This window comes from Phalacrocorax carbo, chromosome 6 (genome assembly GCF_963921805.1).
Source record: "Phalacrocorax carbo chromosome 6, bPhaCar2.1, whole genome shotgun sequence".
Lineage (NCBI taxonomy): Eukaryota > Metazoa > Chordata > Aves > Suliformes > Phalacrocoracidae > Phalacrocorax > Phalacrocorax carbo.
This window is the reverse complement of record NC_087518.1, coordinates 60,314,759-60,333,784: the sequence shown is the minus strand read 5'-3', so window position 1 is coordinate 60,333,784 and position 19,026 is coordinate 60,314,759. Positions and strand designations below refer to the sequence as shown.

Sequence of the window (19,026 nt, the reverse complement as noted above, 5' to 3'; positions counted from 1 at the left end):
AAACCTGTCGCTGCAAGTCCGTTGTCTCTCAGTAGAACATTTCCTTCATTCCTGAGGTTCCCTTTCATAACCAGTTTGCATATTAGCACGGTTTGTTAGCATCGGGCCAGCTTTTCTCGTTGGTATTATCGTGCAACGCGCTTTCTTTTGTAGCACCTGAAGCTCACAAGGCGTGCCTCCTGACGGGGGAGGAGGTATCTGTAATCTGTGTTTCGCGTCTTGAGTCTCTTAAAAGGACTAGAAATCCCAAACGCGTTCACTTGTGGGTTTTCTGTCTCAGAGAATTAGGATGTCTTTGCATTACTGAGCAGGCAAACATTGAGCAGTGCTTGATCAATAAGAGGCATTGCCAGAGGTCTGGTATAGTCTGGCACAGCTGATGGTATGTGTTGCTATAGGCTATGGAACTAGGGATGTAAAATGTCGAATGACGGTAATAATTCATGCATCCTGGGACATATAAAACCAACAGCATGTCAATAGCTGCGGCATGCTCTGCAGAAAATATGCAGGATATAGATGTTGCAGGAGCCCGTGTTTTTATTTTAAACCACACTTTCCTTGGTGAAATATAGACTTTCCCCGTTTGTTAAAAGCTTTTCTTTTTGGTTTCATGTTGCTACTTTTCTATTAAGATTCGAAGAGCTGCGTAGCTCAAAAGGGGCCCCAAGATTCAAAAACCAAAATATACGTATTTATTGAAGAAAAACACATAAAAGATTTATAAAACAGAGGGTGCAATACTATTTAAGATTCATGGACCATTTCAGCATTCGTAAAAATGTACATGGTTCGCACGTTGGCTTCACTGGGAATCGGGCTTTGCTGGATGAGTTACCCAGGAGGCACCTGGCGTTGCCTTCAAATGAAACTTATTACAATCGCTTTGCATTTTACTTGGAAAGCAGAATATCCTGTGAAATAAGTAAAAACTTCTCCAGCATTCATCCTCTTAAAAGGTACTTCTGGATAATTAATATTGGTTTTCTCTTATGGGAAGCTACTGCGGAGGGTGGATTCTTGCACCTGGGGAGGGCACAGCAGGCGAAAGAAGAAAGACCGTGTCTATGTGATACACGTTCTCCCCCGTGCCGCTATTGCGCTGCTGTTTGGGAACCTAAAAGTGACGAGCGCTGTTTTACTGGCGAAGGCTCCCACAAAAAAATTCTTCAGATGAAACTTTAATGAGAAAAGGAGGAAAAAAAAAAAAAAAAAAGCTGTTTGAGCAGCCCCATGCTTATGCTTTCAGCTGCGTGCTCCTGCGCACCTCAGCCGTCTGTTGCCAGGCCTCAAGTTCTCTAAACCTGCCTGGAACTAGAAAGGCGAGGCAGAGAAGTTGCATGTCACTCATGATTATGTGAATACAGGCCTTAACGCACAGGTAACACTTCTAAAAGAATGTAAAATATTAACAACAAAAGAAAAGAAAAGCCTTACAAAGAAACCCGCCCCGCATTATTTAAATCTTCCCGTGAGAGGCTGGGGACTCGAACGCGTACGAATTGTCTGCTCTTCCATACGACAGCAACCCCTCCGCTTCAGAGTCGCCCGGTCCCAGCTCCCAGTTGCCTACTCGGGGAGAATTTGGGGTTTTTTTAAGGTGCATACTCAAATAAAATGCCTTAAATATGATTTATCTTTTTTGAAGACCGTAAAGCCATTTTGGTGCAGTGGACAGCACCTACAAACCAGGCACCGAGAGACATTTCAGCACATCTTGCTGAAGGTAGAGTGAGACAGAGATGATGATGATAAAAAAAAAAAAAAAGAATTAAGCCTGCTAACTGTCTGAGACCTATGAAAAGGGATGTCTTTGTTCGGAGGAGAACATCTTGTTCGTTCTGCTCCTTCGGCTTGGTTTGGAGAGGATGTATTTTACAGTCCTCCCGTGATACTTGGCAAATCTAAAGCTGTCACTGTTGATCCTGCTTCTCTCTGTATTAAAAGAATGTCTATGGTGTTTATATTATGGGGAAAAAAACCTGCTATTTCTACTTATTGTATTTTCATTGTCTCCTTTTTCATGACTGTACTGTTTGCCAACAGCTGAGGGGCCACTTTGATGCTTGCTTTGATGCCGTGGTTTATTGTGTTGCACAGTCCGAGCCTACAGTTTTCCTTTCTAATCGGAGCTGGCATACTGGGTGGGAAAAAAAAAAATAAAGCTTTTCTATAATTATGGTTATCTTACAGAGTCTGCATTTGTTATAGCTGCTGGGGTGCTGGAAACCGGTATTTGTAAATACCTATATATATTCTGATTTGTTTTCAATCTCAGAGGTCTTTTTGCCTGCTTCTGCTCCTCACCCCTGGCCACTCATGCGAGCAGGCTTGCGTACCTGCATGCCGAGTGGCTCCTATTGCCTCGGGAAGATACCGGCCCGCGCGCGTTACCTGGATGATGCTCACGGTGCAACCTCCACCTTGCTCGCTCTTCTCACTCGAAGGGCTTAGCAGCCAATCAAGAAAAACAAATGAATCTCGTTTTAACAACTCACCCAGGGAAGCGAGTAGCCAAAATCACCAGAACGTTAATGCTGGCAGCAGGGACAGAAGGCAGCCCGGCTGGGTTTGAGCGTGCTGCCCACCTCCGCCGTGCTGCTCTGATGTACACGGTCCCGACGTGGGTCCTAGTACGTGTAACCAAGACTCTCCTGTGCCCACAGAAAGGCTCACTCGCTGGCTCCCTCCTTTGCCCCGTGCTCCATGTGGTAATGCCAGGCAGGACTGGAACGATACCCGCTCCGATGTAGCTACTCCTTTTCTCCCCGTGCCTCACGGCCATTTGCGGACCGATGAGGAACCATTCTGTTCCCATTTTACAGATGGAAAATGAGAGACTTTGAGGGGCTGAGTGATTTGTCGCAGATGATGCAGCAAATCAGTGGAAGAAAAAGGGATCAGGCCAATCCATGCAGTTTAGGAGTGCCTTTAACTGTCCCGTGGGCTTTCCGGGGGAAGGCATGCAGGTCCCCGAAGAGGACCTTCCATCGCAGGACTGTTCCTCCGTTACTTCTGTTAGATGATTGCTGCGAACAGTGGGGAAATGCAAAATGTATTATTCATCTCTCCTACTCATAAAATCAATACCTATCAAAATACAAATACAATTTAAATCAAAGGGCACTTGTTGAGTGCAGATCCTACTAATTAGGTATGATTTCCCAACAATTTCTTAAATTATTTATCCAAGGGATGGGTAGCAGGCACTTTATGTGCCCCAGCGTGAATATTATAAACCTCTTGTCATGATACAGCAAATGTGAAATGTAGTGCAATGCAGTGTGATTTGTAGCCTTCATGAACTAATGTAATATCAATAGACATCAATGTGTGGAAAAAAAACCTGTTTCATTGAATACCTAACGAGATACGTTGAAAGGCAATAACCTTGTGAAGTGGACGTGTGTGTCAGTGAAGGATACAGACTGTGCTGCCAGGAATCGGTTAAAAATGTAATACCCACCTGCAATGGAAGTTACTAAACCACCATCACCAAAAAAGAGGATTACATCAGGCATGGACATTTGTCATGAGAGCAGCTTCTTTGGCCGTGTAAGCAATTCTGCTGAATACCTGGCCTTTCTTATGCTGGTATTGTTTAGTCTAGCCCCACAGATAACATCCAAACAATATTTATGCTAGTTAATTACACTTTTAAAACCTGTAAAGAAAAGCCAATGGTTCTGAAGATTTTTTGTGTACAAATTAGGAAGCAGGTCTCCTGTGAAATGAAAGGTTTTCAATTGTCAGTCAATAACGTAGATCAAAGCCCTTCAATTTTTAATCGTAAGGATTTTTCTTACGCAGTTTCTTTGGATCTTGATTTTTCAAACGTGTACTCCCGTCCGCACAGCAGATCTTAATATTCCATCACACCAGCCATGCGTCAACTGAAAATCCTTGGTCCCATCACATAAACATCATACCTACTCACCAAATCGTTTCGTATCAGGGATTCAAAAGAACAGCGTGAAATATCAGGTGTGTTTTCTCTGCAATTTTTAAAATGGATGGCTTAAAAAGCGAACATTTTATCATTTTATTTTTTCCTCCACCATCTGACAACAATTTAAGGGCAAGTGTAATTTTGAGGCCTAAACTAAATAGTTGAGTGTGGGGCTGCTGTGACTTCAAAGACAGCAATACATGAGAGGCTGAAGGAAAACCATTGGAGTAGTTCAGAGCTTAAAGTTCTTACTCAGTGCTTTCCTCCCTAGCCTTAATGGTGACCAGGCTCCCAGGAAAGCCATCAGGAGCCTGAGCAAAACGCCGTAGCGGTCCGAAGTGCCCGCGCGTTTCAGCTGCTGCAGGCTGCCTGTGATCTTCCTACACCGTTGGCAGTACTTAGGTGCAATTGTGCAACCAGGGAGGCAAGGCAGAGCCTTAATTTGGGATTTCATGGCATTTTAAAGTACAAGTCAGAATTTTAATGGTATTTAAACCTTCCTTATTAGTTGCACAATAAGCGGCTTTCAGCTAGTGTTCTGCAAAATCTTTCCTGGTGGTCTGTAAAAGACACGGTTTGAAAGTCAGAGAGCTGGAAGTTGAATGCTGGGTTTGTGGAAATGGATTTCCGTGCCTGAACTGATGGGAGGAATAAGGGAGTCTGAAGAAGCACTGCATTAAGGTATCGTGGGCTAATAAGGGTAGTAGCACAAAGCATAAAAAGGCATGGTATGAATACGTGGGTTACACAGGACAAATTCACCCTCTGCTATTCAGCTCTCCTGCTTGTCTTTTTGTTTTTGTAATTAACGGCGGTTTGTCTGGCAGGTATGGAACAAAGTTCAGTCTCGGAGTGTTTAAGTGCTAGCTTCATCGAGTGAAAACAGACAACCCTGCCTGTAATATTTTGCATTTTCTCGTTCCATTTAAATGAGAACGAGCTATCTGGAAGGAGCATCAAACATTGCAGCTACTGGTTAGCGGTATTTTCATTTTCTTCTTCTGCCTAATTCCTTTCATAGGTGTTTAAAAAGTGTGTTGTGTATTAGTGACTGCAAAGGTCACCTAAATTAACACCGTGCGCTGATTTTGTTTTAAATGGGAGGTAGGAGCACATCTCTTTCGAACAGCTTTGCAATATGCCTTTTGTGAGTTCAAATCACATCCCGTAATGGACACTTAAGTGAGCTCCTGCGTGCGCAACTACTTATTTGCAGTGGTACTAACCAATGCATCTATAAAATGGGACTAGTATTTTGGTGCACTGGAAGAGGTTCCTCCTCTCCCCTCCCCACGAAAATTCAGCCCTGGGTTAGTGTTTAGCGGGTACCAAAGGAAAGCGTGTGTTCTTTCCCATGGCAGATGTGTTATTTACTGTATAACTGTACGGGCTAGGTATTTTATATTTTGCTTGCGTCTCCCTTCGAGAGAGGCATGACATTTTTTTGTAGTTGTAACCAACGCTATTTTTCAGCCGCGAATTGTTATAATTATATAACATTATAAATATAATTGAGGCAATAAAAGCAAAGCAGCAGTCCAGATTATATCTCTGGATTGTATTCAGAGGTTAAAAGCATGTGGTTTTGGTGTACATCACGCTGGTTTAGGAAGGATATAGTTTGGAAATGATCACATATGGAAGACACCAGCTGAGGGGCATATACCTTATATATGAGCCTGCGTCAAATGGCTTGCTTAAATAGGGAAATACGCCTTTCTCCACAGATGTCCTTTCTACAGATAAAGGTGCGTACAGCCCGCGGATACCTACAGTGGGCAAACGGAAAGTAAGGGACGAGAAATGGGATCAACTGACAAATTTCTAATGTAAATGATTTTGCCTTAAACTGTGGAAGGATCAAAGAAAAGCTGTGCAGAACAGATCCTCCGTTGCGGGGTAGGGAAGCAGAGGACTGCAGTGGCGCTGCCTGGCCTCTGGTGTGGTGCAATCTGTGATGCATCTCTCCTGTGAAGCAGGAAAGTACTATTACATTTATTTTTCAAAGAGAGAGCTAAGACACGGACAGAAGCTACGGGACTTGTCTGCACGCATAAGAGAACTCTCTAAAAGCTGAAGGGTGGAAGAAAGCTGGGGGGGGGCTTTGGCTGACACCCTAAACCATTTAGACCATCCTCGCAAAATTTATGTTGCCAAATCTGTTGCCACTGAAATCTGAAAGCAAACATTAGCGGCCAAGAACATCATGCTAATTAATTGCCTCAAGAGGACACAGTTTCCAAGATCTAATGCAAGATGGAATCCAGCTCCCATATGTCCCGTTTGATAGCCCAAGAAAACATGCCCACATTTTTTCACAGAAACAGTGACAAATGTCCGACTACTTGTCTCTCGGCTAAATAAAACTAATCGCCAGGCCCAGAGATGGAAACGGCTGCTCCACAGCACCCAGCCCGAAAAGCCAGCCCAGGATCTGTCCCTGAGGAACCGTTTTGATTCACCAACGGTGAAGGCAGCTTCGGAAGGTGACAAGTGAGCGCCGGGGCACCTCTCCGTGCTGCCGTGTCAGCCGACAGAACGGCGGTACCCCTACCTCGCACGCGGCTACCCTGGCACTTTGCCGGTTCATTCAGACAAATAAGATCATAACAGAAAGAGAAAAAAAGTTAGCGTGTCGTGTTCTTGGCAAAATACTGGAAGGAAGAGAGAGGCATCGATATAAATGCAGTCCACAGCATGTTCCAGCACTGCCTTGCTGTGCTATAGGCTTGTTCTTGCTTGAACTTGAAATTCCTGTAGGTGGGACGGTCACGCCAGAAAGACACCGGTGCGTAGTCCCAGGGAACCGGCGAGCGCCGGAGAGCCTTGGCGCTTCCCTGGAGAGAGAGGCCTGTCTGTGGGAGCATAGCCCGATTTCCAGCGGGGGTCTCCTGTCTCTGTGTGGCTCTAAGGCACACGGAAACGTTCAGCTGGCCTGAAGACAATATGTTTCTTTTTATTATTTATTATTTGAAGGATGTGTCTGTTGCCAAGCTGGCTCTCCCTTGCACACGCGAGGCAACCTTGGACTATGTAAAGACCAGCACGTTGCTGTGCCGGCGCTGTGGCTGTACCCACGGCCTGCCGTGTTCAGGGAGGGGCAGGTGTCATCTCCACGCACGGGAAGATGGTCCTGCTTTCCCGGTGCAAGGCGTTTGATGCAATTCCCAGGTTCGTTTGAATAAGTTGACTGATTGGGTTGTTGCTCTGCACACGGGCTTGTTGTAGAGCCCCGACCCTGCGGTGTGAACATCTTCCACATGCCACAGCAACGGCCCCAGCCCAGCTCGCTTGCTCAGAGGACAGCAGGGAACATCTCGGTGGCCACCGAGCAGGCCGTGAGGCTCAGTGCAAACAGGGAAGGAACGGGTTGTGGAGATTCGAGGAATGGTAAAGGTTGGAAAAGACCTCTAAGATCATCAGGTCCAACCATCAGCCCAACGCCCCCAGGCATCCTAAGCCATGCCCTGAAAATGGACCGTGGCAGACCTCGGTGTATAATCCAGGTCTTCTGAGCAACCCCTTATCCACCCAAACATCATCAGTATTTGCTAAATGGTCAGTTTTTGGGAACACCCCAAATTTTTATTTTCCTCTTTCATCTCTTGTACATAATACGTGTGAAGCTGCTAATCTGAAAAGAGTATCTTGACACCTTGTGTAGTGAAAATGGGCACAAGGAAAGCAGGTACAAATTGCACAGCAAATTTTTACCTTAAACGTTGAAGAAACTATGTTTTATCCTGTCTACCCTGAGATTAAAGAGCAAAAACAATATGAAGGTCAAAGTAAGTAATTGTAACACACCAGCTATTGTGTATTTCCTCAAGATCTCTCAGGTTTGTACAGAATAATGACATTTCTGAACTTCAATACCTTCCACGCAGAAAGGCACATCATTTTGACAGGCCTCAGTAAATCATTTAAAATCATAAGGGCTGCCATTATGCAGCCTGTGGGATAAAGTTAGACATAGGGTATTTTTCTGCAATTGGGCTTCAATTTCACTCTAGATTTTAGGTGACATAAAGCTCAAAAGGAGCTCCTGGTACTACTCTCCCAGAGATGAGATCAACACTTACGAGCACATGTTTTGATGACACAGCGCAAAAAATGGAAGCGATTATTATTATGGAAGGACCGAGGTGATAAGTACCATGTTATATATGAATAACTGTCAGTCAGACAAGCCAAGAAAGGTCATAATCCATTATATTAATGTCATAAATGTTATCGTAAACTGACATCAGGATGGTAAACTGGGATTCTGGCACTTCTTTTAATTTAAGTGCTGCTGTTCTTAAACTTCACCGTGTCCCGGAAAGACAAGTTTAGTATTAATTTTTCTCTCAAAATAAAGGACTTCTGTTATGCTGAAAATCTTTAGTTTTTCAAACATCCACATATATTTATTTTTATTTTAAAGTAACTGGCTGAAGCGTCACAGCAGAATTCAAGGTACCACGAGGAAGGAGAAACCAGCAACGCAATAACTCCTGACTATTTAGATACTGTCCCCCATGGCTTTATCTGAACCGCAGCTGTCCCACCTGCATCACTCGGGCATCTCCGGGCCTCTTGCCCACACGCTGGGGGCTGCTCCAGCTGCGGACGGGGGGAGCAGGACGGCAGAGGTGGGAGCTGCTGGCCGTGCCAAGCCAGGCCCGTGCCCTTTTCCAAATCACACCCTTGACGTTCATTATTTATTTTTTTTGTATCGAATAGGAACCAGGGTGACACTCAGGAATTTATGACAGTGGAATGAGAGAGTGTAAATCATATTTTATGTCTTTTGTGTTGCTGAGCATTTCCACACCCACAGAGGGCAGGCAGCTGAAGGGGTGTCTCCAGCGCATCACGGCTCCTCTGAATTCACCCCGGGCTCCCAGAGGAGTATCCCCAGGCACAGAGAAAGCAGGGTGCTCTCTGATGAGACCTTCTTTTGCCGGCACCAAGGGGTGCTGCATCCATTGCTGACCAGTTGAGAGCCAGGAGTAAATTGTTGTCACGTGTAAATCTGTTCCCAACACAGGCTCCCAAGAGAGGGTAAGGGAGGTGACCCCTGAGCCCATCCGAAACCAAAGCCTTGCGTCTGCACTCAGGAACTTGACAGATTCTACAAGGGAATGGTGTCACCCTGAAATGGGGGTGCACCAGAGGTGGAACAACTACCCAGTTATGGCTGGAAAACTTGGTTTTCAGCGTGTGGGGGAACGGTGTGGTAAACGCCAGACTTGCAAGAGGAATTTAAGGTGAGTTTTCACATCCCACGCAGAGTCCAAAGAGAAAAGCGGGGTAAGTACTTCTGGAAAGTGCCGCGCTGTATTTACTGACCACATCAGATCAGAGCTGTGGTTTTATGACAGGCTTAAAATCCAGCATTTCCAGCAGACTCATGCTGATGTACGGGTGCGATAACGTTGACGCAGGCAGGAGACAGCCACCAGTGAGTCACCGCTCCGCTTCCTCCAGTAGCCGGCTGCCTACGGTAGGCATCCCATCGCACTGCTGATCTAGTCTGGCTTGTGAGAACCGCCCATCTAGCCTTGCTTGTACAGTCTGCAAATAAGCCGTGTTTGCACCGTGCAGGTAAATGTTCAAAGTGAAACCAATATGGGCTAACTTGAATTGTATAAGATAACTGCAAATCATTACTTCAAGTGAGAGCATAATGCCTGGAACCACAGGCAGGAAAATACATTTACAGACTATCAAATTATCTTGGGATAATAGTGTAATGCTTTTCGCTGCTGTACGGTGTGTTCTGATAGCTGAGCAAATAATACTACAGCTGGAAAAGGCTCAGAATTTCAAAGAGAAGAGATTTCATAAGCAGAGTGCTTCCACAGGAGAGGCTGGCTTTTCTGTATGATTTGGGGGGGAATATTAAAAAAAGCCCCGAAAACCAAACAAGCCCAAAAAGTAGTTATCTTTTATGACTCAGAACTTCATAGAGCAACATCCTGTGACAAAACCTTTAGACAACTTGCCTATTTTATAACGTAACCTGCAAAGCGCTTCCTTGTTCACCTGAGGTTGCGCCTCTCCGTGACTGCACCAATATTCTTTCGAGCAAATGTGTTTTCAGAACTGGCACAACCACACCAAGTAGCTAAGCAACTATAGCAGCTTGCGTGCACGAGCCCTGTTTGAATATAGAATTTTTCAAGCACATTTTTAGAGAAAACGGAGCGCCCCTTGGACTGCTGGAACTAGAGCTACGTGCCGTGGTGCTGTTAATGCTGCCTGTAGAAGCGTATGACACCCAAAGCGCTTTTAGGATGCTCCGAGGGATATCAGAGAGCATTAACTTTGGCACAGCTGGGAATTTCCCCAGATTCACTTCTGGATACGTATTTCTTATATCCTGTATGTTAGCTACAGTTAACGTAGCCTTGGTCGTTGAGAGTAATCCACGGAGTAAGCCTATTAGGTGAGATTTAGCATCTGCATCTTTCCGCTCGCGTCTCCTCGCCTGACATATGTAATCTGCCTGGATGTCACAGTTTACATCCTATTTTCGTTGGAGGATAATGAAACTTGATCAGGGTCTTCGTCTCCTCCTCCATCTCTGTAAGAAGTATTTCTGCCTGTCAGCTCCTCCTTACCAGCGCTCCTCGGTGTGATCCTTAGCCAGGCCCTTTGCTAAGGGGGAGTACCTGCGAGCCTCGCAGGCGACCAGGCAATTTATCGTTCTTTGTGCAAAATGGGCGCAGAAAGTGTTGCTTCAAAGACAGAAAGAAAATAAAAGTGATGTAGTAATTTCCTAACCTGAATTTTCCGTACCTCCTCTCACGAAGCTCTGGCGTATCCCTGTTTTAGCAGCAATCAGTCAGTAGTAGCTTTCTGGAGACTTGTGTTTCCTTCTAGTGCTTACAAAACTGAACTGTAGGCACTTCGGTAATTTGAGAGCAGCCCGGTCCGAGAGGTAAATTAAAATTAGGGAAAATGAGACCATTTCTAATGAGATGGTTATTGCACTGAATAATGATGATTATTGGTTCTGCTTAATAAAACTGTCAGCCAATGCAAAATATATATTAAGCGAAATTACATTACATTATATTTCTATCAACTCAGAAATTCAGCGCATTGCTTTCCCACAGACCATGGGCGTAACGAAACGTTAGACAGCGCTTCCTTTCCCAAATAGGATGAAACGTGGAGCTTTCAAAAGCAGCCCTTTAAAGCCCTGATTTAAAGCCCATTATATCTAATGTGGTGAAGATTCATGCTGACTTCTGCGCCATGTAGATCAGGACTTCACTAAAACGAGCAGTGTTCTGTCCTATTGTCTGTGCTAAATATCTGGAAAATACTACTGCGGTGAATATTTTATGGTATTATTAGCCTGCTAAAGAAAAAACTCGTCGGCACACGTTCCCGGCCCCCTTGCCTCACCGAGCTCATTGCTCGCCGGTGCTGATTTACCTGGCAAATCAGGAGATGGGCTTCACAGGGTGAACTACACTTTTCATTTCCAAGGTGAAAACAATGAGGAAAATTATCTGTTAGCTAAAAATGAGATCCTGCCGCGCAAAACCAGACACCGGAGCCCCGAACACTTAGAGGTGAGGCAACTCCCCAGAAGCCTCTTGGCTGTCCAGAGACATGACTGGCTGGGGAATCTGAAGGCTCAGCAGTTGGGGTTTTTTTTGTTTAAAAGCAGGACGTAATAGCAAACCTTGCCTTCAGCAAGGACCGCTGTGCCGAGGAATGAGAGCCATCCCTCTGGGAGGGCGACTGCCTGCCTCTGCACCGGGAGCCGACGTGACAGCGCTCTGCCGAAGGGGGAGGAAGGAAGGGCGGGGGGAAGCCTAGAGCGCGTTCCTGCTACCACACCTTCTCTCTGTAGGGTTTCATCTAAAAGGATATGCTTCTGTGGAATATTTTGGCATAAACCAAGCCACGTTTGTCTTACGGAAAAGGTGCTTACTGCAGCTACAGTGCCAATATATTTTATAGATTCTGAGAGAGACGACGCAAGGGGTAGCAAGAGCATGAGCAGATATGCCCCTATGCCGACTGACGCGGTGACCTGGGGCACGGAGGCGAGCAAGTCTTTCCGTGGTGCACGCTGAAACCTGGAGAAGCACAGATTTTCCTCCACAATTTCATTTCTTTGAGAGCGCTATTGCTCTTACAAACAGCGATGTATTCTCTTAAATGAGGATGATAACATGGTTAATAAGTCGCAGCACACGTGGTTATAAGGTTTTTATCATGCTTTGAAACATTTACTAATCAACAACATTTCTCCTTTTATGAAGCCCGTTTTGTAGAGTTCCATAAACAAGGTTCAACAGTCACAATTTCATTAGCATTATATCGTTGCCATGGTAATGTGGTACCAATTCAATTGATGGGCTTTTCATCCTGGGCTTATTACAGAATTGCTCTTCCCGTCAAAGATATGTCTATATGGAAACAGCGAACAGACCTTATCATCTGAACGTTAGCGCAAAATTTCGTCGTATGCTAATTTGGATAGGAACGTATCACGTTATTGGCACCGGACCCAGAACTGATCAGAGACACGATAGAAGTTACTAAACATCGTTCGTGGCAAAGTCGCGCTCCAGAATTAGGAAAATTGCTCGCATTGTTTGCTGCGGTATCTGAATTTGTTATCGCAGAAGCACTTGGCTCTGCCCGCGATCGTTCCCTGCCGTGCGCGGTGCTGCAGGTGGTAACGGCAAAGGAGAAAAAAGGGGGGAAAAAAAGCAGTAACAAACGCTAAAGAATAAACCGTGAGCGGAAGGGGGTGTGGGTCCTTCTCCTGTCTGCACGTCCTGCCGCCACAGCGATGCCTTGGTTTCCCGGTCTGTAAAACGGGGATAATGACCCCCCTCCCTCCTGTGCGGAGCACCTGGCGTATACCCAATAACAAGCGATAGCTGGTACAGCTAAACATTGTTATCAAGTAAAGTAGCAATGTTTTTAACAGCTCCAGGAAAATACACTGCACAGATCTGCAATTTGAGAAATGTCACTGGGAGAATCTGGACTCACCCAGGGAGACGCAGAAGAGCTGGCAGACCGAGCGGGAGGCAGAACACGCGCGCTTGCGGAGGGAAGATACTCGCATCGTTAAAAAATCATGACGGTCTGTAGTTTTTTTTCAGAATAAGAATATCGTAGGCTACAGGAGAAGCATCTGCAGCAATCTGATCGAGGAGAGCAACAATACAATATAAGGCAACAGCGGGGTGGCTTGTTTATTGTATGTTGAAACATTTTCTTGTAGATTTTCAGTGGGTTTTGATGATTGTTTCCTATTTAGATAGGAAATATCTTTTTCCATCCTGACACATAACGTTCGGTCTATCATTTCTTAGCTTAATCATGTTGCGTCCTTTGCAGCAGCAAGGGTAAATTACAGACAGGATAGTATTCAGTATAATCAAAGATGTGTTCCATTTTACATGATAAGTTTTGTCTGATTTACAAAGGCAGTATCTTCTCCAGCTGAGCAAGGAAAGAGAGACCTTCACTTGCAGATAAAAAGCACCTCAGAGGAGAGGCTTCTCCTCCATTAGGATCCTATTGTTCATACAGAAAAATAACCATTGTTACTACTATTTTCTATTTATTTACTTGTACCATGATATAGCCACAGGAGCCAGCTGAGACTGGGACCTGCTCAGCACAGCGAAACCACACAGAGAGCCACGGTCTCTTCTCCACACGATTTTTAAGCTTAATAGCCATGAGAAAGACCAGAGAGGACAGAAAAATAGAAAGAGAGGGAGAGGCAGCTTCGGTAACTGTCTGAGGGTCAGAGAAGGGATCAGCGCCAGCAGCAGTGCCGGTCTCCAGCCCCGGGTCCCCGCATCGGGATGCCTGCCCCGCTGGGGGAAGGAGATATTTGGAGATATCTCCCCCAAATTTTGAGGATTCAGCCTGTAACTCATACACGGAGCCATGCTTTACCCCCTGTTTTCAATGGCTGCATCTATGTTGCTGAGCAGGGGCAGCCTGAGGCAAAGCTTGGAGTCAGCTGTGCAGCCCACCCGTATTACCTATTAAAACACCTTCAGGCTGGCTCCAGGGCAACCCTGTTAATCCTCCCAGGGACAAAGGCTCAGGAATACCCTATGTTTTCAAACATGTTCAAGGGCACCAGGGTCAGGGTACCTGCCAGAGGAATATTAATGGGCTTCAACACCACAAGCGAGGCAATAGGGACCAGGCTTTCTTCCTCTGCGGTAGGGACTTCCAAATCCAAGCCTGAACAGATGGAGGGGGGGGGGGAAGAGGAGTTTTTGGTTGCAAGAGCAAAAAGTCAGTTTGCACCAGAATTTGAAGGCTTTGATCAGGAAGAAATACAGATGTCTCAGATGAGGAAGGCATTGGCTTGGAGTTTTTCTTGCTTTCTCTGCCCCCGCCCCCCCCCCGCCCTCTCTGCCTGTCTTAAAAATCCATATAATGTAAAACCGTTAAACTCTGGGGGAGGAAGAATTAATCTTCTGATCAGTAAATACTTCCTTTTGCTGTGTGGTGCCTGCTGACTTTACTGCTGTTGCAACCTTTTAAAATGCTTCCAGGAAATCTCATTAGATTTTAACTTTTTTTTTTATTATTATTATTAAGGAATCTGAAGCGAGTTTATAATAATCCCAATGTAACTTTTTAATAAAAACTGCAAATAATACGCTAGCATGGATTTGATCTGATATACATAGCTGATAAAGATTCTGATTCGTAGTAAAATTCATTAGCCAGGGTTCTGTTGTCGTCATATTAATGAATATAAAAGCTGGCAGCTTTAAAATGGCAATATTACAGCAAGCCTATATTTTTTTTATAATGGTTTTGCGTCGTGCATTCAGTATTGGTGAAGATTAAGATTTAGCATGCAGAAGTAATATCCATTATGATGGGATTGTCCACAGCGAATTGAGTAGGACATTTGCTTAATTAAAAGTATTTATCTTAGATGATTTAAGAAGTATGTCCTACTGCTGATCTGATGATGTGAATTAGTTTCCTATAATCAGTTCACTACTGATGACTCTCCTTATTATACTAAACAGAAGAAGAAAAAGGTAAAAGAAGAGTGAAAGTAAATAGATCCCGTTGTCTGAGAATTTAAAGGAACTTTAGAAGTAATGATTAATTAACACTGTGCCACGAGCAGGAAATATCACAGCCGAAATGCAGACAGAGAAACAGAGCCCTAAAAGGGTGCGTTTCTAGCAGAAAGTCAGGAAATAGGAACACGAACAAAAGCCCAGCCTCCCGGCCCTACCCGCTGGACCTGTCCTACCTAACCTTCCCCTACGAGGCCTCGGAGGGCTGATGTCTGGAGAGCTGACCTCGAGGATGAGGGTGGAGGGGAGAGCCAAGGCAAAGGCCAGAGCTACAGGGAGGGCAGGGACTGGGCTGACCTGCTCCCCTGGGCGGTTTTAGGCATCTGTTTATAAAAACATACCTTTAAGGGAGAGCTCTAACCGGTGGAGTGTTTCAACCTATCTCAATCTTACAGCCGTACAGCTTAAGTCTCCTGGACTAGCCCGTCTCCCTTCCTCGCCATGTCAAACGACCCACGGAAGGCTGTAGATCTTCAGGCTCTGGGGACGACCTAACATCAGCAGCTTCTGGGGGTGCTGCTACAAGGTAGGGCCACATCTAACTCCTTCAAACCATCCCATCAGCTAGGTGTGCTGCTTGCGTGAAAAGCTCCTACTTGTCTGCTTGGAAAACCCTCCTGCCTGCAGGGCAGCCCCCAAGACAACCGGACCTTCCACCAGCCAGACACATAAATCACCCGCTAACTAATTTTGGCTGAGGTTGTTGGACAAAATCTTCATAGACAGAGCCAAGAGGACAGGCAAGAAATATTTCTCTTCTTCATGGCACAACTTGTCTTCTCATTATTTCTCCTTGTCTCCTTTTTATACTCCAGGCGTTTTTTTCTTTCTGCATATGCTAATAGAAAGAAATACTGTGCCCTACTCCAGTCATTTAATTTAAGTAATTTATTTTAATTCTTATTAAGAGCATTCAAATAGCAAGTGACATTTATTGATATATATTACACTCCTGAAACACTAGAAAAAAATTGCCTGGCCCGTTCTCTGCTGATGTTGCCTTCGACGATGCGTTAGGAGCCGGCACCGCCCTGCAAAGGGCTGGGCACGTGCACAGGACGGGGGCTGCCTGCGGCGCGCGCGGCCGCCCATCTGGTTTTGATCTGTCCGTGTGATTTTCCAGGTGAGCCTCGGACCTCGCCGGCGGTCTGTGCTCCCGGACGTCGGCCCCGCGATGGCAGACGGAGCGATGCCCGGAGCCCCGCTTCCCCCGGCCGCTGCACTGGGCGTTGGCCGCGGCCGGAGCCGCCCGCGCACCGCGGGACACCCAGACACCGGACCCAGCTCGGCTTGCTGGTGGAGACGCTGCTGGGGCCGGCTTCGCCCTGCTTGTGGCTGCCTGCCTGTCTTATTCTTCTGAGTTATGCCCCAGCCCGCTCCTGTCCTGTCGTGCTGTCGCCTCCGGGCTGCGTCGGGTTTTCAATTATCACAATATACAGTGCAGATGCTATGTAAAACAGCTAGCGTGACTCGAGCAGGCTGAGCTCAGTAGAAATACGGTTAAATAAAAAGGACTGCTATAATACCAGGAGGCTGATTGGAACCACAAGATAGCAGTGTCATATCCTGTGGCTTTTATGTTGGTAGATGTAGATTTTAGCCATTAGAGTCTAGCCATCCAACAGATAACAACCAGAGGAAATGGATCTGGGGATCTTCAATTGTGAATAACTGATACACTTTTGCCAATAAATGGAGGACCTGGTAAACTGCCAGAAGAAAAAAAAAAACCTTTTGAGATGCCTACAAATATAATCAGGCACGTAATATGTGGCAGCTTCTGCCCATGTGTAACTTAAACTCCCTGATTACTCCCAATACATTTAAAATGGTACCTCGAGAGAGCTCTGACCTCAGGGAACCAACGCGTGGTTACGTTGTCAACCCCAAATTCAGGCAAGGAAATAAATACCAAGTGTAGGTCTCAACTCACACAAACAGTAACAAACCCGAGATCAGGTATCGTGCTATTCAAGTGGGGGGGGGGGGGGGGAGGTAAAATGCTACGACAAAAAAAGGGAGAAATAAGAATAAAACACGATAATGTAAAACGTGCCTGTTATTAACTTCTAGAAAAGCTCAGCAGCCAGAATTTTAGAATGTGACATGCAGACAAATGTAAAGAGAGCAACACGTTGTGTTTTTCTCCAGAGCAAAATGAAATAGGCATATGGAGCAAATTATAATATTTAGTTCTTTCAGGGCAAATTCTAGTTGAGGATCATGAAGTAATTTGAAAATATTAATGAATTAGCCTCACAGCTAGCTGTCAGGTAGATACTAATGATAATTATTACTATAAATAAATCTTATAATTCTTGCTGCAAAGAAATGAAAGATGAGGCATAGAGGCTTCACGTATGTCTCCAAAGTCTCTGTTTTACTACTGTAACCATCCTTCTATAGAACTATTATATAGCAAGTTTATCCTTTTCCAAATGCTGTATGTGATATACTATTCAGTTTATGAGCTCTAAAAACCAACCAGCTGAGCTTCCTTATGAAACAGAGCCTGTGAACATCTCCATTTGCATTTGAATTCTCAAGCAGCGACAATCCTGCTGAAAAAAAAATATAAAGGAAAAAGGAATCATGAAAATCAGTAGAAAATCTGTCAAGGCCCCATCTGTGACTGGGTATCAGAATATCGCTAAGAAGCTCTGAGGAACAAAGTTCATTCCAAGTCTAACGCATAGTGCTTTTTGGTCGATGAAATTAATTCAAGCAGGGTGAAATGAGGGCACACACCATGAAAAGCTCCGTTCCTCCACTGAGGAGGGAAGGCAAGCAGCACCTCCGCTGCCTGCGTGTGATCTTGGGTTTGGAACATGTGGCCATGCTTAAATACTAAAGGTTTTACATGGCAAAATATTCAGTGTGCTCACGTCTCCTTTTGATAGCCGCGTATACCTGCTGCTTCTCTGAGGAGGGTCAGGGAATGAGGGATCTCTGGTTCTGACAAGGACTTCGATTGTGTGTGCTCGTTGCAGGAAGCAAGCTTTCACAGCCAGCTACCTGAAGCAGTATGGAAACAAAATGATAGATTCCACCCTGGCCTTGAAAATACCCCTACAAACAGGTTTACTTCCTTCTGAATGGGAATATATAAAGGTTAGGGACACTTATTTTTAGGACATTTATATAACTCCTCTTCAGGATCTGAATTCCTAAGAGTCTTGGCCTTAGCTTTTTGCTCTCACACATGCAATAATTGGAATTAACCACAGGAAATAGGAGAACCACAGCATTAACACCATTCTAACGCACCATATTATTTTTCTTTCCCTTTTTTTAACTGTTAGAGTATGCAAATGTTGAGTTAACTGGTCCCCATGTTGTTATTGAATTGCTTTCACTATGGCAAATAAATATTCATAAAGAAATGTGGACAATAAATCATTTCAAATAGTTCAAAGCCATTTTCCTTCTAGACTTCATATATATTCAGCTGTGACTCGCCTTTAATATTTCATTCAAAAGAGAGACTTGTAGAAGGACAATAGAGATAATGTGTCAAGTAGTAATTAAAACAGGGGGTAATGATTAAAACCATTTCAATCTACATTGCGCTCTGTCAAATTCATGATCTCCCGTGTTTGTTAAGATGACTTCCTGCTCGCTTCGTACAGAAACTCAGAATAACCTTCTGTTTGAAGGCACCGCACAGAACAAAAGGTTTCGACCCTGAGCTTGTGGGGTGCAGAGCCCTTCCCAGCTCTGGAGTTGAGGTGTACCTTCTGTACCCCCCCAGCAAGATAGAAGTGAGGCAGGCCTGTCCTTCCTGCTCATATTGTGTCGTCTCTGGGATGTAGATCCAGAGGCAAGGGCAGAAGACAACCAAGGGCCGCCCCAGCGTGTCCAGGAACGTGTAACCTGTCTCACCGTTTGGATTGAAGCTAAAAGCGCCGAAAGGAATCAAAGTTAAAGATCTGGTTAGCTTACACATTTGGGGATCTTGGTTCAAACCCAAGTAACGATGATGGT

General features: G+C 45.0%; 1 long non-coding RNA gene across 1 annotated transcript in view; it reads left to right on the top strand.

Moving 5' to 3' along the window:
* LOC135313983 (uncharacterized) overlaps nt 1–18,425 on the top strand; it is a 43,984-nt gene extending 25,559 nt beyond the window's left edge. The window contains exons 2-3 of the long non-coding RNA XR_010373501.1: nt 15,438–15,568; nt 16,166–18,425. This is a non-coding gene — a long non-coding RNA (uncharacterized LOC135313983). The remainder of the gene's footprint in view (nt 1–15,437; nt 15,569–16,165) is intronic.
* Nucleotides 18,426–19,026: the final 601 nt, after the last annotated feature.